The sequence below is a fragment of the Erpetoichthys calabaricus genome, chromosome 17, assembly GCF_900747795.2.
Source record: "Erpetoichthys calabaricus chromosome 17, fErpCal1.3, whole genome shotgun sequence".
NCBI classification, from domain to species: domain Eukaryota; kingdom Metazoa; phylum Chordata; class Cladistia; order Polypteriformes; family Polypteridae; genus Erpetoichthys; species Erpetoichthys calabaricus.
This window is the reverse complement of record NC_041410.2, coordinates 4,872,281-4,893,996: the sequence shown is the minus strand read 5'-3', so window position 1 is coordinate 4,893,996 and position 21,716 is coordinate 4,872,281. Positions and strand designations below refer to the sequence as shown.

General features: G+C 41.4%; 1 protein-coding gene across 1 annotated transcript in view; it reads left to right on the top strand.

The window, feature by feature from the left end:
* The first annotated feature begins 2,832 nt into the window (after window positions 1–2,832).
* LOC114668104 (uncharacterized) overlaps window positions 2,833–21,716 on the top strand; it is a 36,727-nt gene continuing 17,843 nt past the window's right edge. Inside the window, exon 1 of the mRNA XM_028823733.2 lies at window positions 2,833–2,971. The gene's annotated coding sequence lies outside the window, so the exon portion shown is untranslated. The remainder of the gene's footprint in view (window positions 2,972–21,716) is intronic.

Genomic DNA, 21,716 nt, shown 5'->3' with positions numbered 1-21,716 from the left:
TTTGTTCCGACTGACTGCCAAAATGGACCATTAAGATTTTTAAAACTAAAGGAAAACAAGGAGGACTTTTACAAGAAAGTGACGGAGATTTTTAAGGACAGGCGCATGGACTTCGTTTATAAATAAAGGTAAGAGCATCAACGGTTTAGAAAAAATGGGATCAGACTAAGAAAAGAAAACAGTCCAATATTTAAATTTTAACCTTAAATAAAATATTCTTTTGTTTTTCTTGCTATCCTTTTGTTGAACAGTCTGTATTAAAATTGATTGAAGCATCAGAATTAAAAGCTTTTAAAAACAACTAAATATTTCAATTCAGGTCACAATTAAAATCCGTTTTTTTTGTACATCACCCTATACTCTCATTTGTATTAACGAGTGTGAATTGTGGAATCGCAACGGCAAATGTAGAACACGTGGAGGGTGAGGAGCAAATGCGCTCTTTCTTAGCCAGATATGCGCCTTACCTGTGTGTGTGTAAAGAAAGCCGATGAGATATGAACCATCACCAGTAGTCAATGTGCCAACTGATTAGTGAATAAGCCACTCTGGGGTTCATCTATTTGTAAATCTCACTCTGAAGGAGTCACCAGCCATGAACCTCACTGCACGTCACTGATCTGGACTGTCCATAAATGAAGACCACTTAAATAAGGAGACAACTGACGAAGCTTCACACAGGAAGCACATGGAGTCAGTCCTCGAATCCTTAAAACCGGTGCTGACCTTTGTGGTGTCCCCTGTTCAGTTTGTCCCTAAGGCTTCAGAAAGTGACGCTGCTGTGGAAAACATTCAGCATTGTAAGGCAGACACCACTTCACCTCATGACTATAGGGACCAGCGGCACTTGAATCTCACGTCATGAAGACCTTTGAGAGGCTAGTCCTGGATTATGAGGTGGTAGACCACCTAAACCCACTGCAGTTTGCCAAACAGACAAAGATTGGAGTGCAGGATTCAATCATCTGCCACAAGGTTGGACAAAGGCGGCCACACTGATTTCTCCAGCGCCTTTAATGCCATCCAGCCATACCATCCATCCATTTACCAACCCGCTGAATCCGAACACAGGGTCACGGAGCCAATCCCAGCCAACACAGGGCACAAGTCAGGAACCAATCCCGGGCAGGGTGCCAACCCACCGCAGTCCAGCCATACCAGTTAAGGGGTAAAATCAGAGATATGAAGGTGGAGGACACTGTGGGGTCCTGGATGCTGGACTATCTGTCGGGCAGCGTAGGGAACACGTCCGTCTCCATTACTCTTTACTCTGCACACCTCCGACTATAAATATAACAGCAGGTCAGGTCACTTGCAGAAATTCTCAGATGATTCTGCACTTCTGGGGTCTATTGATAAGGGGGACGAGACAAAGGAGAGGAGTCGGGGGAGAACTTTAAGAATTGTCTGCAAATGAACATTAGCAGATTGACTTTCACCACACCAAAGAACCTCTATGTCTGGTCACCATTAATTTAGTGGATGTAGAGGTGGTCCAGTCCTTCAAGTACTTGGACAGGCTGGACTGGTCTCATAACACAGAGGAACTCGAGAAGAAAGGGCAGAGTGGGCTCTTTAATCTTAGCAGACTGTGTTCCTTTAATGTGGGAAGCAACCTCCTTCTCATCTTCCACAACTCTGTGATGGCCAGTGTGGTGTGCTGGGTGGGTAACATCAAAAAAAGAGAGAGGACCACTGAATCAACAAGCTAATTAAAAGAGCAGGCTCAGTTGTGGGACACACTCTGGACCCCCTGGAGGTCGTAGTGGAGGACAGAATGAAGACAAAACTGGGTGCCGATTATGAAGAAACGCTGCACATCCTCTCTCTGACACACCAACACTGAGGACTTTCAGCCAACAAAGCATTCAGGAGAAATGTGTCGAGAAACACAACTGCGATACACTTGTATAACTCCTGACTGCAGCGACTGTGAAATCAGAAGGTCTTTTTCTGTTTTATTTTCTCCTATTTTGTAATTCTGAGGTGTGTTCTGACCATAGTGTGTGTATCCATCTATCACATAGTGACTTTAATCTATCTCAGTTGCATAACAGAGAGATAGGTATTACATTTTTCATTCCAACAGATGGCGCATACAAATATTAATACCATACCAAATCTGAAGTGTGTTCAGAATACAGTGTGTGTGTGTGTACTTATCATCCATCCATCCATCCATTATCCAATCCGCTATATCCTAACTACAGGGTCACAGGGGTCTGCTGGAGCCAATCCCAGCCAACACAGGGTGCAAGGCAGGAAACAAACCCTGGACAGGGCGCCAGCCCACCGCAGTATACTTATCATGTATCTGTTATATAGAGTGCCTTTTCTATCATATAGTGACTTTAATCTATCTCAGTTGCATAACAGAGAGATAGGTATTACATTTTTCATTCCAACAGATGGCGCATACAAACATTAATACCATACCAAATCTGATGTGTGTTCAGAATACAGTGTGTGTGTATACTTATCATGTATCTGTTATATAGAGTGCCTTTTCTATCATATAGTGCCTTTAATCTATCAATCATATAATGCCTTTTCTATCAATCACATAGTGCCTTTAATCAATCAATCAATCATATAGTGACTTATCTGTTTATTTATGTGTTTGTTTATTTAAAGAGTTTCTGTAAAAAGCCAAATTTCCCCCTAGGGACAAATCAAGTTCTACCTGTAAGATCTCCTTTTTAGTTTTATTTGCGTGTGTTGTGCCCTGCAGATCCTGTCGTTCAATGTTAAAATACACCATCTGTAAAATATATGCGGATTTGTAAGTTTTGTTTTTTAATTTCAAAATAATTGAAAGAAAGAGGGAAAGTAAAAAACGTCAATCATTTCAAAATGAGTCACCGCAAGAAAGCGCGTCAGTTAAACAGGATACAGGAGGGCACAAAAGACCCTTAGAAAGAAAGCGAAACAAACGAAATTTCGCCCGCAGGAGCCTCGTCCCATCTCAGCGGTAAGTCCACTCATTTTCTTTCTTTCTACTGGTCGGCACGGATGAAGTTGTGGCGTCCCCGACTGTGTGAGCCTTCGGTTTCTTAGGAATCTGCAAAAAGTCCAAGTCGCGTTTGTGTTGAGGAGCAGGTCGGTCGGTCGGTCGGTCGAGCGTTGCGGACGGGGGTCTTCAGCCCGTCCATCCATTTTCGAACCCGCTTATCTACGGCGGGGCAGCTGGAGCCTAACCCAGCAAGTATCGCGTGCAAGGCAGCAACAACACCTGAACAAGGCGCCAGTCCATTACAGTGCGAAGGCAGACACACACATCGACCATTTGAACGTATTAATTCGCTTTTTAGTTGAGCTTTTCAGCTCCCGTGATGTAAACGCGCGTCTGTTATTTGGATTTTGAGGCAAAGCGACAGACTGGTACCTCACCTTGCTAACTGTTCCCGACTTTGTGTCCCACACTGTTCGCGCTGCCGGGATGAGCTTTAGTGAGATTTAACGGATTTAAAAAATTCTGATTCCCTTCTTCAACACCGAGGCCCCGTCCGCGCTCTTCAAAATAACAATCCCTAAAATGGGCTTTTGCTGGGCTGTGTGGTTCCTTGTACAAACATTGATAAAGAACCATTTTATTCTGGCAAGTGGTCTTTCACATATGAATCTGGTCCCTTGGGCCTTAAAAAGGTTCCCAATAGGAGGTCAAAAACAGAAATCGTTAATGTCCAGCGGACTACTGAGCAGGACGCTGACGGATCGAGAAAACCTGAACTGAGCCTGCGTGCTAGAGTCCCCATTTGGGATTTTACAAATGTGTCATCAGCTGATCATTGCTATTTATGCTCCCTCTCATAAATCTAAATAAATAAACGTTCCTTCGGGAACATTTGTATGGATGGTTCTTTTAGGGACAAAAGATGGTTTAAGATGATTAAAAAATAATAAAAAGAGAAAAGATTAAACAGATTGAGATAAAGAATCATATTTACTTATTCAGAACTGGTGCCCACCCTGGGCTTGTTACTGCCACACTCTTATGACGTTAGCCTTCTTACTTATTCAGGGCTGTTGTCCTGTCCAGCACTGGCGTTCATGAATGACCTTGTCTGAGGTTTTAGTATCTCCAAACATAGGAAACTCTTGTTATTTTCATTGAAGGTTTAGATGGATAGTTGAGTGTGAAAGGCACAGCACATTCACAAAGTCTTCAGACCCATCACTTTTTACATTTTCTTACATTGCAGCCTTGCGCTAATTTTTAATTTTATTTTTCCCTCATCAAGTGAAACTCAGTACATCAAAATGACTGAGCAGAAAAGAGGATTTCAGAAAAGTTTACAAATGAATTAAACACAACAAACTGAAATATCTCATTGACACCAATACTCAGACCCCTTTGTTCAGTGCTTACTTGAAGCCCCCTTGACAGCCACTCCAGCTCGGTGTCTCCCTGGATTTGGGGATTTTCTGCCATTCTCGTCTGCAGATCCTCTCAAGCTCTACCAATTTGGACGAAGACCATCAGTGGACAGTCTCCCCCGAGATGGCTGATCAGGTTCAAGTCCTGGCTCTGGCTGGGCCACTGCAGGACAATCCCAGAGTTGTCCCTAAGCCACTCCTGTGTTGTCTTTGCTTTATAAGCCTTCAGTCCAGTCTGAGGTCCAGAGTGCTCTGAGCAGCTTCTCCATCAGGACACGTCTGCACACCATTCAGCTTCTCCTCCACCCTCGCCAGCCTCCCAATCCCTGAAGCTGCCACCATCACCCTTCAACACAGGAATGGTTCTGTGCAGGTGATGAGCAGCGACTGTGCTCCTTTACAGATAAATAGATAGATGTGAAAGGCATCATATAAAATAAATAGGTGTGAAAAGCACTATATAAAATAGACAGGTGTGAAATACACTATATAAAATAAATAGATAGATGTGAAAGACACTATATAATAGAGAGAGAAAGAGAGACATAGATAGGTGTGAAAAGCACTATATAAAATAAATAGATAGGTGTGAAAGGCACTATATAATAGAGCGAGAGAAACAGATAGATATATAGGTGTGAAAGGCACTATATAAACTAAATAAATAGATGTGAAAGGCACTATATAAAATAAATAAATAGGTGTGAAAGGCACTATATAATAGAATCGTGTGAAAGACACTATATAATAGAGAGAGAGAGAGACAGATAGATGTGAAAGACACTACATAATAGAGAGAGAGAGAGACATAGATAGGTGTGAAAGGCACTATGTAAAATAAATAGATAGGTGTGAAAGGCACTATATAATAGAGAGAGAGATAGATAGGTGTGAAAGGCACTATATAATAGAGGGAGAGATAGATAGGTGTGAAAGATACTACATAATAGAGAGAGAGAAAGAGAGACATAGATAAGTGTGAAAGGCACTATATAATAGAGCGAGAGATAGATGTGAAAGGCACTATATAAAACAAATAGATGTGAAAGACACTATATAATAGATATAGATAGATAGATAGACATGAAAAGCACTATATAATAGATAGATAAAGGTATGAAATGCACGATAGATAGATAGAAGTTTATTTGTTCCCAGGGAGAAATTTGTTTTTTTTACAAAAGCTCTTTAAAATACATACGTACATAAATAGACAGAGATAAATAATAAATAGACACACACATACTATGGTCTGAATGCACACCAGAATGACTATAAAGTAAGTTAAGTAAAAAGAAAGAAAATGTCTGCCTTGAGGGCTCCAGTGATGATGCTTAGAATGGACGTCAAACAGCTCAATGTTGGTTTCTTCAGACCAGAGCCTCTCGTTTTTTATAGTCCTTTAGGTGCCTTTGACCAAACTCTATGTAACCTTCCATGTGTTTTTTATTGAGAAGTAACTTTTGCCTGGCCATCCTTCCATAAAGCCCAGATCAGTGGAGTGCTGCAGTGATGCTCGTCCTTCAGAAAGTTCCTGTGGAGCTCAGCCAGAGTCAGCTCTCTTACCAGGACTCGTCTACCACGACTGCTCTTTTGGCCAGGAGGCCTGCTCTTGCAAGAGTTGTTGTTGTTGCTCCAAATGTCTTCCGGTTAAGAGTTATGTAGGCTACTGTGCTCTTGGGAATCTTTAATTCTGCAGCCTTCCCCAGACGTGGGCCTTGACACAATTCTGTCTAAATGCCCTGCAGGCACAGAAAGACAGTCTGTAAATTAGATAGAGACGGTAGACAGTGGAGCTTTAGGGGCCTTCAAAACTTGACTTGATGTTATTTTGGAGGAATGAGGTGGACTGGACTGGTGAGCTTTGTTGGGCTGAATGGCCTGTTCTTGTCTACATTGATCTGATGCTCTAATGATGGAATGTAAAATAGGTTGGTAGAAAAATCATCTGTGCAACAGATAGCTATGTCTGCCATTTAGATAGATAGATAGATACTTTTTTAATCCCAAGGGGAAATTCACAAACATTTAGTGTTTAGAAGGATACTGTACATACAGTATAGAAAGCACTAAATAAGATAGATGAATAGAAAATGTAGTATATAATAAGCAGACAGAAAAAGAGATAAATATAAAAGCCACAGTACTGGATAAGGAAGACAATGAATGTGAAATTGGTGGATCATCTCAAGAACAAAAACTCTCTCTACTGTCTACTCCATGCTTTGTAAAACATCTCACAGACTTCTGCCCTCAATTTCTCTTCTCGTCTGTCTTCACCCCTCTATTTTCTCCAATATAAGGTCTTTCAGTTCTTACTTGGGGTATTTTCGCCTATTCGTCCTGGCAAAAGGCTTCTAATTCTGCAAGATTCTTGGGCCGTCTTGCATGCCCTGCTCTCTTGAGGTCTCTCCACAGATTTTCAATGACGTTTAGGTCGGGAGTCTGTGAAGGCCATGGCAAAACAGTCAGATGGCATGTCTTGAAGTGCTGCATTGTAGATTTTGAGGTGTGTTTCGGATCATTATCTTGTTGTAGGCTGCATCCTCTTTTTAACTTCCACTTTTTTAACAGATGGTGTGAGGTTTGTGTCCAGAATTTTCTGGAATTTATTTGAATCCGTTCTTCCTTCTGCCATACACAGTAGTAGGAGCAAGAACACGCTCAGTTCAATGCTTGTATGGACTGGGAATTGGGCAGGGTCATGGGGTGCAGCGGCTGTGGGGCATCTGTTGGTGAAGAGAGATTCACTGATCTTGACTTTGCCAGCGATGCTGTGATCTTCGAGGTGTCAATGGAAGCTCTGATTGGGGCTCTTGAGAGACTGAGTGAGGACTCTGAGGGTCTGGGCTTGCGAGGGTCCTGATAAAAACTAAGAGCCAGGCCTTTAATGACCTCTTGGGCACAGCCATCAGCAGTGTGTCTGTTTGTGGAGAGACTGTCGACCTTGTTGAGAGGTTTACTTACCTTGGCAGTGACATTCACGACTCTGATGACTCTTTCTATGAAGCCAGTAGACAGACTGGGAGAGCATGGGGGATCATGACATCGCTGGAAAGGGGTGTGTGGTGCTCCTGATATCTGCAAAAGGACGAAGGTCCAAGTCTTTAGAGTCCTGGTGCTTCCTGTCTTGCTATATGGTTGCGAGACATGGATGCTATCCAGTGACCCGAGATGAAGACTGGACTCCTTCATGTGTGTCTCTTCGGAGAATCCTTGTGTACCGCTGGTTTGACTTTGTATTGAATGAGTGTTTGCTAATGGAGTCCCGAATGAGACACATGACCTGCATTGTGAGGGAGCATCAATTATAGGACTACGGCCATGTGGTGTGATTCCCCGAGGGTGATCCGGCTCAACGTTGAGCACCCGAGTGGCTGGACCAGGCCAAGGGGACACCCACGTAACACCTGACTGCGGCAGATAGATGGATGGGAATGGACTGCATGTCTACCTGGGGGGTTGCCAACTGTTTTGGCATGTGGTGGGTACGGCGATGCGTCATACCACTGCATGTTCCCCAACCTGACCTGACCTGACCTTCCCTCTTCCAATGACATATTCCCTGTGCCACTGGCTGCAACACAAACCCAAAGCCCGATCGATCCACCGCCATGCTTAATAGTTGGAGACATGTTCTTTTCTTAGAAATCGGCCTTCTGTTTTCTCCAAACATACCTTTGCACATTGAGACCAAAAAGGTCTCTTTTGACTTCATCAGTCCACAGGACTCACTTCCAAAATGTATCAGGTGTGTTTAGATGTTCATTTGCAGACTTCAGCATGCTGAATTTTGTGGTTAGGACACAGGAAAGGTTTTCTTCTGCTGACTCTACCATGAAGGTCATATTTTGTCAGGGGCCTCTGCACAGTAGAATAGTGGCCCACCACTCCAGCGTCTGCTAAATCTTCCTGTTGGTCTTTTGTAGTCACACAGGTGTTTTGTTTATTCCCCTTTCTAGTTATCCAATGAGCAGTTCTTTCAGAAAGTTTTCTTGGTCTTCTAGACCTCAACTTGACCTCCACCATTCCTGTTAAATGCTATTTCTTAGTAAGATTACGAACTGAGGAAGCAGTGACCTGAAAACGCATTGCCATCTTCTTGTAGCCGCATCCTGCTTTGTCAATTCTTTTAATTTTTCAGAGGGCTAGGCAGTTGCTTAGAAGAGCCCATGGCTGCTAATTGTTGGGACAAGCTACAGTTAGGTCCATAAGTACTTGGACAGAGACATTTTTTTTCTCATTTTGGTTCTGTACATTACCACAATGAATTTTAAATGAAACAACTCAGATGCAGTTGAAGTGCAGACTTTCAGCTTTAATTCAGTGGGGTGAACAAAACGATCGCATAAAAATGTGAGGCAACTGAAGCATTTTGTGAACACAATCCCTTCATTTCAGGGACTCAAAAGTAATTGGACAAATGAAATAACTGGAAATCAAATGTTCATTTCTAATACTTGGTTGAAAACCCTTTGTGGCAATGACAGCCTGAAGTCTTGAACTCCTGGACGTCACCAGATGTTGGGTTTCCTCCTTTTTATTGCTCTTCCAGGCCTTTACTGCAGTGGTTTTCAGTTGCTGTTTGTTTGTGGGCCTTTCTGTCTGAAGTTTAGTCTTCAACAAGTGAAATGCCTACTCAATTGGGTTAAGATCAGGTGACTGACTTGGCCGTTCAAGAATTTTCCACTTCTTTGCTTTAATAAACTCCTGGGTTGCTTTGGCTGTATGTTTTGGGTCATTGTCCATCTGTATCATGAATCAATGTGACTGCTGTATTTAGCTGGATTTGAGCAGACAGTATGTCTCTGAACACCTCAGAATTCATTCGGCTGCTTCTGTCCTGTGTCACATCATCAATAAACACGAGTGTCCCAGTGCCACTGGCAGCCATCACACTGCCTCCCTCCACCGTGTTTTACAGATGATGTGCTATGCTTTGGATAATGAGCTGTTCTACGCCTTCTCCATACTTTTTTCTTGTCATCATTCTGGTAGAGGTTGATCTTGGTTTCATCTGTCCAAAGAATGTTTTTCCACAACTGTGCTGGCTTTTTTTAGATGTTCTTTAGCAAAGTCCAATCTAGCCTTTCTATTCTTGAGGCTTATGAGTGGCTTGCACCTTGCAGTGTACCCTCTGTATTTACTTTCATGCAGTCTTCTCTTTATGGTAGATTTGGATATCGATACGCCGACCCCCTGGAGAGTGTTGTTCACTTGGTTGGCTGTTGTGAAGGGGTTTCTCTTCAACATGGAAATGATTCTGCGATCATCCACCACTGTTGTCTTTCGTGGACGTCCAGGTCTTTTTGCGTTGCTCAGTTCACCAGTGCTTGCTTTCTTTCTCAGGATGTACTAAACTGTAGATTTTGCCACTCGTAATATTGGAGCAATTTCTCAGATGGGTGTTTTCTGTTTTCGCAGCTTAAGGATGGCTTCTTTCACCTGCATGGAGAGCTCCTTTGACTGCATGTTGTCTGTTCACAGCAAAATCTTCCACATGCAAGCACCACACCTCAAATCAACTCCAGGCCTTTTATCTGCTTAATTGATAATGACATAACGACGGACTTGACCACACCTGCCCATGAAATAGCCTTTGAGTCAATTGTCCAATTACTTTTGAGCCCTTGAAAAAAATGCTTTAGTTGCCTCACATTTTTATGTGATCGTTTTGTTCACCCCACTGAATTAAAGCTGAAAGTCTGCACTTCAACTGCATCGGAGTTGTTTCATTTAAAATTCAATGTGGTCATGTACAGAACCAAAATGAGAGAAAAGTTGTCTCTGTCTAAATATTTATGGACCTAAATGCATATGGAGTCCGAGAATTGATACAGCTTTGGCATGGGCATCATTGGGGGGGGGGTTCCCTAACGATGACTGTGAACAAGCCGTGACGAACTAATGAAGGTCTGAGACCACCTTGGGAAAAGTTATCTGAGACCTCAAATATCTTGGTGTGCCTAAAACATTGGCATGGTGCTCCTTTCCTTGTTTCATTGTACAATTGTACAAAACAAAAAACAAGAAACTAATCTGGCATAAAACACTGAAAAGAAATGTGTCATCTGGAACTTGATGCCTTTTGGTGATCAGCTCATCTTCTGGTCATTTAACTATTCACAGTAACAGACATTTTAAACAAGGGGGGGCCTAAAACGTTTGCAAGCCACTTTATATTCTAAAATACCATAAACTATTGCTATTTTTGTATATTGCAATATATTTTCCAATATATAAAATACATATTTATCAATATATTTAAAAATAGTGCAATGCACTGTAAAGTTTATATACAGTATAACAACATGTTTTTAAATATGCTGTAAATTCTAGTTATAATACAATACTAGGAGGCCTCACCCCATGCTCACTTTAATTGCCAACTTGCACTTATGTGCCAGCCACTTTGCGTCTCTGCCACTCATGTTTGTGGATTTCACTTTCACCAAACAACAAATCTTTTAATTCTCGTGGATACGCCTCTTCATTGGGATGAAACACTACTTTTCCCTAATAGCAACACGAATTAGACAATCTACAAATCTCCGACTGAAAGGTTAAACCCGAACAATATATTCAATCTCTTTTCACTGTTCCATTATTTCACAGAGTAATAATTTTCGTTTGTTTGTGCTAATGCGATCTTTCCTATCATTTTTTTTTTCAGACTTTCGAATTTTCGTACTTCTATTATCTCTAACCTGCTCTGCATGTGTATCGCGCCAACATTTTTGAATTCTTTATGACCTTCTATTTTGTCATCTACTCTTTGTCTTTTATTTCCAGCCCCAGGCCTGGTTAAATCTCTTGGCACAAAGTCTCATCTCGCGGGAGTTGAAAGTATCTCTCTGAAAAAGTCACGTCTCGTCCCAGGATCTTTTTATTATAATACAGAGATAAAATATCTGTAATCTGTAAAATATATTGTAACATTTTAATATATATTTGTCTATTTTGTATCTTAACTTTCCACTTGTAAGAAAATTTGCATAAGAATGGTGTAATGTTCTAGAGCAGTGGTTCCCAAACTCAGTCCTAGGGACCCCCTGTGGCTGCAGGTTTTTGTTCCAACCACTCTTAGCCTAATTAAGTGAGTTATTATTTCCCAATTTCTATGTTTTGGAGTCAATGTAGTAATTACAATTCTACAAGACTGGTAGATTTTTATTAAAATGTAATAAGCAGTTGTATGGGGAATGTGTATTTTTTTTTAAGTCATTAACAGTATTTTCAGCCTAATTTTAATTCTGCTTTTCCAGGTGTTCTGGTTATATAATTGATTACTTACTAATCAGCGGGTCTGACACCGAAGTCATTGCTGCTTTCATCATCCTGGGAGTCTGCTGTGCTGGTTGTTAATGGTCACTATTAGGGTTAAATGAAGGGAGCAAACTACACAGGAAAAGGGGAAAATAATAAGAAAACAACAAAAGAGAGTTAAGTATTTATAGCTTTAGAAAAAAACAAATATTTCAAAATGTCTTATAAATGTAAAAACCATATGGTTGTGTTTTCCTGAATGCAGAATAAGAGAAGAGTAAAAACAAGACCTGCTAATTAAATGAGATCAGTTGTTCTCGATTATTATCACCCATTGTGAATCTGGTTGGAACAAAAATCTGCAGCCACAGGGGGTCCCCCCAGGACCGAGTCTGGGAACCCCTGTTCTAGATGCATTTGCAATTAAATTTGTTAGCGTGACAGTAATCATCCCTAGAAACTGATACTGAAGAGATACAAATTGAACACATTGCTAACTTATTTTAACAATGTCAAAGCAACCTGAAAAGAACCTGGAAGAATACTGCGATTAATAAAGTATCCATCCATCATCCAACCCGCTATATCCTAAGACAGGGACACAGGGGTCTGCCAGAGCCAATCCCAGCCAACACAGGGCGCAAAGCAGGAAACAAATTCCAGGCAGGGCGCCAGCCCACCGCAGGATTAATAAAGAATGTGAAATCAAAATATCAAGTTTCAGTATACGTGCTACAGAGTGGAATACGTCACAGTGTGACGGCACTCATCAATTGGATTCACTTGGAAGCCCATGTTTGTAATTTTTTCCAGATAAAAACAAACTATAAACGATGTTTCAGAGCCACAGCTCTGCATATCACATCCACAATGCATTTTATTAATAGAAATTTATGCTTGATTACAATTCAGATATAATCTTAAAATTCATATATATGAACTACATATATTTTACCCTATATAGCAAGATATGGCAATTTTTTTGTATATATATATTACAATATTTTTCATTTTTTTAAGGGTTTGGAAGGTTGATCAGGTGCTTGATGTAAAAGATTTATTTATAACCAACAGACTGATCTGCACGTTCATGTTTAAAATGTTAATTAATATGATTTATTACATGGAGTAGAACTGGTTTTGTCTAGTTACTCCCTCTTTCGTTCGCTCTCTCTCACTCATACACACACACACACACACACACACACGACAATCTGGAGAGGCCCGTGACGTAACCTGGACAACTTTGGGACGTGAGAAGAAATTCTAAATGTGGAAAACATGCACACACGACCAAGCTGGGATTCAAATCCAAAACTTCATGCCACCTTACCAGCCTTGTATCATATAACAGTACTGTGCTGTGGTCTGCTATTTGACGTTCCATTTTTTTTTTGTAATTATTTGTCACCAAAGCCCCCCCCTTCCATGTCTAAGTGGCTCTGAATCTTTATTTGTCACACTAACACAGGAATGGTAAGAGTGATTCACTCACACCTATTATGAGTAATAGGGCATCTGTCAGATGAAGTGGTAGAATTAAAGAACATCAAGAAAAAGCCGCCTGGCTTGAGGTGCAGTGAAGGTTAGCCTGCTTTTCACAGCAACGTGAATGTCATAAATGGTGGTGGCTGACAGATAGGAGTGACAAAGGTGCCATAGGACTGGAGATGCAGGGTCAGAGCCTTGCGTGTCACAGGTTTATTGAAGTAGGCAGTGATGACAGGAGATCAATTGGGTGTTCATGAATTCATTAATTATTCCATAGCTGAAAAGAAAACCTTAACATTTAAATAAAGTATCTGGATGAGCTGTTACAGTAGCAAGAAAAAGTATGTGAACCCTTTGGAAATAACTACAATCAGGCATAAATTGTCATAAAATATGGTCTGATCTTCATCTAAGTTTCAATAATGAACAAACACAATCCGCGTTAACTACTAACGTACCCATTTTCGTATTGTTCTTCTTCAATAAACTAAATACAACACTCAGGCATTCACAGCGTAGGTTGCAAAAAGTCTGTGAACCCCTAGGCCGATGACTCTACCAAATGCTAACTACAGTCACAAGAGTCCAACCAATGAAATGAGACTGGAGGTGTGATTTACAGGTATGTTGACTAATAAAGAAAGAGTCCAGCATTGTGAGTTTGCTGTTCATAAGAAGTTTCTGCTGCTGTGAAGCAGAAATGTCAGAAGACCTGCAATCAAAAATTGTTGATTTGCTTGAAGCTAGAAGGAGTTATAAAGTCATTTCAAAAGTTTAGATATTCACCAGCCCACAGTTAGACAAACAGGACATAACGGGAGATGATTTAATACTGTGGCTGCTCTCTCTAGAAGTGGGTGCCCAGCCAAGATGACTCAAAAGGCACAACACAAGGCTCAATGAGGTAAAGAAGAACCACCGAGTAATAGCTGAAGGCTTGAAGGAATCATTGGAGTAGGTGAACATCTGCGTTCATGAATCTACCATACGCAAAACATTAAACAGGCATGGCGACCATGACAGGGCACCAAAGAGGAAGCTGCTGCTCTGCAAAAAAAAACATTGCAGCATCTCTCATGCCTGGCAAAGACCACCTTGAGAAACCACAGTGACAAATGGGAATATGTTTTGTGGCCTAATGATACTAACAGAGCCAGTTTATCTATTAGGTGACATAGGCAGCCACCTAGGGCGCCAGCATCTGAGGGGTACCATTTATGAAATTTAAGGGGCTCGCACTCTGGCTACTGAGGGGGGAAACTTTGCCGAACTGTGATAATGAGTGGGCACTGTTACCCACTGGGTGTGGTTTATGAAAATAAAAGTGCACAAGCTCTGTACATTAGGGGGCACACGCTCCTTAAAGTCAGCAGTATATACACAAAGGGGAGCTGTTAGTAATACTGAAGGGATTCCCCGAAGAAGAAACCTGCCCCAGTCATCATACTCTGATGGTACTGAGTGGGCGCTGTTACCCACTGGCTGAAATTTATGAAAGTAAAAGGGCACAAGCTCTGTACATTATGAGGCAGACGTGTCCTTAAAGTCCATGGTATACATACAAAGGGGCATTGTTTGTGGTATTGAAGGAATATGCGACAAACAGTGCTCTGGACACTGAGGGGGAACCTGCCCTGGTCATTGAACTCTGATGATTCTGAGTAGCCGCTGTTACTTACTGGGTGCCCACTGTTAATTTTATTTGATTTAGTTTTTATGAAGTAGCTACGTGTGTTACTCAGCTATGTGATGTTTGTTGGTAGAATCCCCAAGAGGCGGGGCCACGTGTCCATCACCATTAAGAGACCGCCCCCAGCTCTACAAAGGCAGGCTGGGAATTGGAGTCCAGTGTGGTTCACTTTGAATGGTTTCTGATTGGGAGGATTGTTTTCCACTTTGTATTTCTGTCTTCCTTTAACCTTCTGCTTTGAAGTAAGAGTTTTGCTTAAGGATTGTGATTTGGATTTGGTGTTTATTGGATTGTCCGTTTCGGCAACTCTTTTTTTTGCCTTTTTTTGCTCAATACTTTTATTTATAAGAATTGTTCGGAGGTCTATTTTTAATTCCAAAAATTTTGTGACAGTATGGAAAATGCTAGTAAAAACAAAATGGAGCGATTTGTAAATTTACTTTGACTTGTATTCAAAGAAAAACAGTATTGTTATGCTGCCCGAGAGTCCCTAAGCACCTAAGTCCAGAACAGTACCAAAAATGCCCACTAGAGGAGGAAATTACATCCAAAAAAACCCTGGCTAGTAAATAGAGGAGCACGTAGAATCTTAATAAAATAAAAGTTTTATTCTTAATGAAAATTCTCTAGTATAACTTGAAGCTCCCAAGAGCACAAAAGGAATTGCCTGAAACAATAAGACCATCAGAGGCAAAGAAAGTCCCAATACAGTAATCCAGAGAATAGTCCAAAAAGCAGAGCAGAAGGTCAGAAAACAGTAAATCACAAAAGTACAAGCACAGCAAAAGAGACACAAATAAACTCACCAACTCCCAAGTGCATTTGAATGAACTGCCAGGATCTTTATAGGGCCGAGGGCAGTCTGGTGATAGGTTGGTGGTCCTGCATCTTGGGGAAGAACCTTCAAGACAAAAGGTACATGACACAGACCTAGAAAACAAAGCAGATAATTAACAAACATAACGTTGGTGCTGTTTCTTTATATCAATGTTAACAGTAAGGACAAAAAACAAGGGACTGAAACCCAGCCAGGGGAGGAATCCTGGCTGACACAGGAATCAGGTTGTCGAAGGTAGCAAGCATTTTTCTGCTTATTTCAGCCACTGGGGACTTTATGTAAGAGAGTGAAATTGTGATAAGCCCACTACAAAAGTCAACACCTGCAGTTTGAATCCAAAAGAGTCTCTGGAGGTACCTCAGAAGGGCAAAAGATACACAGCAGTTTGGCAAGACAGAAGTTCCAGTCGTGGAGGGGGGAAAACAGCTGTAAAAAAAAAAAGGGGGGCTGGGTGGGCAAAAGGAACCCCATGAATCATTTGAGGCTTCAGTGTTGTTTTTAAAACCTTAAAAAGAAGGGAGGGAATGTATTAGTCATTCAGAGGTACTCACAGCAATGGTTGGCGGTCTTGATGGTTTTCACAGGTAACCACTTCAGAGGCAGGGCTGTGCAGAAACTTTCCAAAACAGCCTGAAATGTAAAACAAAAAAAATTAAACAACATATTTTTTTTTACAACCTCAATCAAACAGGCAAATTCATATACAGTAAACTCAAAGGCCACTTTATCAGGTCGGCTAATTCCATAGAATGTAGAATCCCCCCTAGCCTTTCAAACAGCTTTGAAGGCATGGATTCAAGAAGGTTCTGGAAACATTCCTTCGGCATTCGGATTCATGCTGACTTGATGGTGTCATGTTGTTCCCGCAGATTTGTCCACGGTGAACGTCCTATTTCACATCTTACTCCACCGGATCGAGATCTGGAGACTGTGCTGGACGTTGTAGTAAATTGCCATCCATTTTCTGATGCTTATCTGGGTGCAGGTGGCAATGATGCCCATATATCCCTTTTCCCTCAACTCCTCCTGCAACATCTCTAGGGGGATACCACCAACAACAAAAACATTTCTTTCTATCGCTCGTTATCATACAAATGATGTAGCTCAAAGTGTTTTACAAGATGAAGAAAAAAATAAAAATAAAATTAGGCAATACTAATTAACAAAGAATAAAATAAGGTCTGATGTCCTGGGAGGACAGAAAAAAAAAAAAAACAAAAAAAAAAAACAACTCTACATGGCTAGAGAAATAAGAAAAAAAACAAAACAAAATCTGCAGGGGTTTTGGGGCCATGAGCCCACCCAGCCCCCCAATAGGCCTTCTACCTAACATCAATGATCTCAATCAGTCCTCATGAGTTTCAGGCTTCATGGGAAAGAATTAGATGATGATGGTCATGTGGACCTCTGGCCTTCAATCTGTCAATTCAGGGGTGCCGTGATCAGGTGGTTGGGGCGCAGATTGCCACTACAGAAAACCGGAAAAAGAACAGCAGAGAAAGTAGGTAGGTAGGTAGGCAGATAGGTAGATACTTTATTAATCCCAAGGGGAAATTCACATACTCCAGCAGCAGCATACTGATACAAAAAACAATATTAAACAGTAATAAAAATGTAGGTAAAAACAGACTACAACTTTGAATAATGTTAATGTTTCCTCACCCTGCCCACCCCGCCAACCGGGTGTAATTGAAGACTCGCATAGTTTGGGGGAGGAACGATCTTCTCAGTCTGTCATTTGAGCAGGACGGTGACAGCAGTCTGTCGCTGAAGCTGCTCCTCTGTCTGGAGATGACACTGTTTAGTGGATGCAGTGGATTCTCCATAATTGATAGGAGTCTGCTCAGCGCCCGTCGCTCTGCCACAGATGTCAAACTGTCCAGCTCCATGCCTACAACAGAGTCTGCCTTCCTCACCAGTTTGTCCAGGCGTGAGGCGTCCTTCTTCTTAATGCTGCCTCCTCAGCACACCACCGCGTAGAAGAGGGCGCTCGCCACAACTGTCTGATAGAACATCTGCAGCATCTTATTGCAGATGTTGAAGGACGCCAGTCTTCTAAGGAAGTATAGCCGGGGTCAGTATGGATTTCGGAGCCATGGAAAAAAAAAAAAAAAAGATATTTAAATGCATATACAGAATATCAGGGTTACACTGAAATGAAGCTATGAGAAAGCCATGTTAAAATAATGGGCTTTCCCAGGACAGCCGAGAGATATAAATCACTCCAGCATGTCCTATGTCTGCCCCAAGGTCTCTTCCTGCCTGGACATGCCTGAAACACATCCCAAGAAACGCATCCTAATCAGGTGCCTGAGCCACCTCAACTGGCTCCTTACAGTAAATACAGTTCACTAAAATCTGTACAGAGGTCACGTGTGCTTTGTGACATGGCGTATTATCCATTTGAAAAAGACAAGACTATGTTCATAAAGGGATGGTCGGTGGTCAGCAATGCTTAATTAGAGCGTGGCACTGAAATAACACATAGCATTAAAGGTTTAAAGACTGTGAGAGAGAGAGAGAGAGAGAGAGAGAGGGTTGGATGATGTGCAGGAAGTGCAACGAATTAGCAAGGAGGAAGTAAGGACAGCTATGAAGGGGATGAAGAATGGGAAGGCTGTTGGTCCAGATGACATACCTGTGGAAGCATGGAGGTATTTAGGAGTTATGGAAGCAGAGTTTTTAATCAGATTGTTTAATGGAATCTTGGAAAGTAACAGGATGCCTGAGGAGTGGAGAAGAAGTGCAATGTTACCGATTTTTAAGAATAAGGGGGATGTGCAGAGCTGTAGTAACTACAGGGGGATAACATTGATGAGCCACAGCATGTAGTTATGGGAAAGAGTAGTGGAAGCTCAGTTAAGAAATGAGGTGATTAAAAATCAGAGAGACGAGATTGTGCTGGTTTGGACATGTGCAGAGGAGAGATGCTGGGTATAATGAGAGAAGGGTGCTAAGGATAGAGCTGCCAGACAAGAGAAGTGGAAGGCCTATGAGAAGGTTTACAGATGTGGTGAGAGAGGACATGCAGGTGATGGGGGTGACAGATCAAGATGACGAGGACAGGGAGACATAGAAAAAGATAATCCACTGTGACAACCACTAACCGGAGCAGCCGAAAGAAGGAGAAGAAGAAGAATTAGAGGTTTAAAGGGTCCTTATTGTCATGGATACAGAGTCCAATGAAATTCTAACTTCATTCATTTTCCACCATTTATCTGACCAGCTCACAGGGGCAACAGTCTTAGCAACCATTCTATGATCTGCTTCTCGCAACTGAAATGAGGGCACCGTGGCGGATGTTAGCGGACTTGCTGACCAACCACAAGCGTTACCTGGTAGGTAACCACCCATACAATCAGATTGTGACACAGACTACAAATGCAATGAATGTAATTACCCCGATCTACATGCTGTCAAATGAATGAACCACACGCCGTGGCACAACGTTAGAGGCTTTGCCTCTGGCGCTGACGTCCGAGGTTCAATTCCCCAAGAGGGGGGTGCAGTGAGTGTGTACGCCTGATGAGCCCAGAATAAGGGCGAAACACGTGTCGCGTACTCTTTGCATTATTTGACAGTAAACTATTTCAACCATTCTATGATCTGCTTCTCGCAACTGAAATGAGGGCACCGTGGCGGATGTTAGTTGACTTGCTGACCAACCACAAGCGTTACCTGGTAAGTAACCACCCATACAATCAGATTGTGACACAGACTAAGAATGCAATGAATATATATCTATATCTATATATATGGAAATGCAGTATGCAGAGCTTATCAGCAGTTCTAGTCAGGGTATGTCGGACTAAAGCTGCTAATCTGCAGTCTGGATTTAAAATCTGAGACTCAAAGTGCACCTCTTATAGTAGCAGGCAGATCATTCCACAGCTTCGGGGGCCTGTGAGTAAAAGCTCAACCTGCAACTACTATTTTATTATCCCTTGAAATCATAAGCCGCTTTAGAAGTGGTTTGATCCTCTTGCCCTGATGACAACTTACAATTACGACTTATTTCTTGTATAGTGCTCTTCATTGACTGCAGATGCAGAGCACGGTGATGAATTCTCAGTTAAAATACAAGTTTACATTAAACTAACTACTAAATACAGAAGTAGTACACATAAAAATACAGATATGTTAAGACACATAAAGAACAAAGTACAAACTGATTAAACACATTAAATGCATTATACTTTATTCTTATAGTATTTGTACTGTATTGTCAATAGATATCTTTATTTTAATCATTAAACGTTGCTGCTGAGGGAGCTTGTTTTGTTATGGATGTGCTCTGTGTCTAGGTATGTCAGAGGACTGGGTCTTTGTGAAGTGTGGTCTAGCCTCACGTGGGGAGGCAAAATGGTGGGATCCGGGGGGAGAAAGAGAGCAAGCTCTCTAGAAATAGATTTTCTAATCTATTCTCTTAATCCTTTTAGATAGATAGATAGAGATAGATAGATACCTTTTATTATAAGTGTCAATGTAACAAAAGGCTTCATGGAAATAACGCCTGGTAAAATTGGAAATTAAGGTCAAAGCTATTTTATCTTAAGTTAAGACTACAAAATGACAACAAAAGTTCAGAAGCAATGTCTCCATGACTGAACAGTTAACTTTGTAAACTGGAATGTTAAAGGTCTGAATCACGAATTAAAGTATTCTCTCACCTAACAGGTCTAAACGTTAAAATAGTATTTTTACAGGAGACCCACTTATTAAGAAACTGATTAAACATAAATGGAAACCAACAATATCTGTTTATTAATGCATTGATGAAACTATGGCCAGTTAACAATGGTGGGGATTAAAATCGTAAAAGAGAAAGTCAAAAACAAAATCATTGTCCTGAAGACCTCATCCAATTGGCTGCCTACCCTGCTCCTGGGTTTTCTATAGTGGAGTCTGTGCTAGTCATCCATTCTAATGAAAGAATCTTTCCATCCAATGATTCCAATGCTCCTTTATCTGAATTGACTCTTCCATATGCTGGAGAGCAGCCTGGCAGTAGAGCAGTGGCATCAAGTTCCACATCTAGATACTAAGAGGAGAAACAGAATAGAGGAGAGTTAGTGACGGTTTATAAATATCGAGATACTTATATTTCTGTACAAATGTTTAACAAACAGAAATGCAGCATACACAACTAATCAGCAGCTCTAGTCAGGGTATGCCAGACTAAAGTCGTAAGTCTTCACCTGGGATTTTAAATGCTGAAACTGAAGGGGCATCTCTTATATTAGCAGGCAGACCATTCAAGAGCCTCGGGGCCCAGTAACTAAAAGCTTGACCTCCTTCTGTTATTTTATTAATCCTTGGAATTTTAAGTAGTCTGGCATCTTGCGATCTCAATTGAAAGATTGGGAAAGATGTGCAGCAGGTTAGGGTAACAAAGGATAAAGATAGAAACATACTGACAAGTGAGGAGAGTGTGTTGAACAGATGGAAAGAGTACTTTCAGAGGCTGATGAATGAAGAGAACGAGAGAGAGAGAGAGAGAACAGGTTGGATGATGTGGAGATAGAGAATCAGGAAGAGCAACGGATTAGCAAGGAGGAAGTAAGGACAGCTATGAAGAGGATGAAGAATGGAAAGGATGTTGGTCCAGACTCAACTCAATAAATAAAGTGTGCAGAAAGTGAAGGTTCTGAATACTTTCTGAACCCATTGTAGATAAGCGGAGTTGTGCTCCCACACTGGCAAGAGTTTTACCGTTTAATAAATACTTACAGATTATTTTGCAGGCAATTCCAGACAATGTGAGAAGTCATAAATGAATATAACAGACCATAAATCCTGCACAGTCCACAGTACTTTCATTACAGTAGGGGCAGCAATTACATTTACTTATTTGGCAGACACCTTTATCCCAGGTAACTTACACCATTTCTTTTGGTTTTCCAACTGCTGCACAGTGTCACTTGTGAGATTTAAAGTCCAAAAAGGGTTTAAGTCCAAAGCTTTAACCACTACACCACACTCCCTGCCATGCAGCACCATGTAAGGAATCTGCTTCGTAAGGGACGCCAGCCTATCACTAGGTAAGCTCAAATT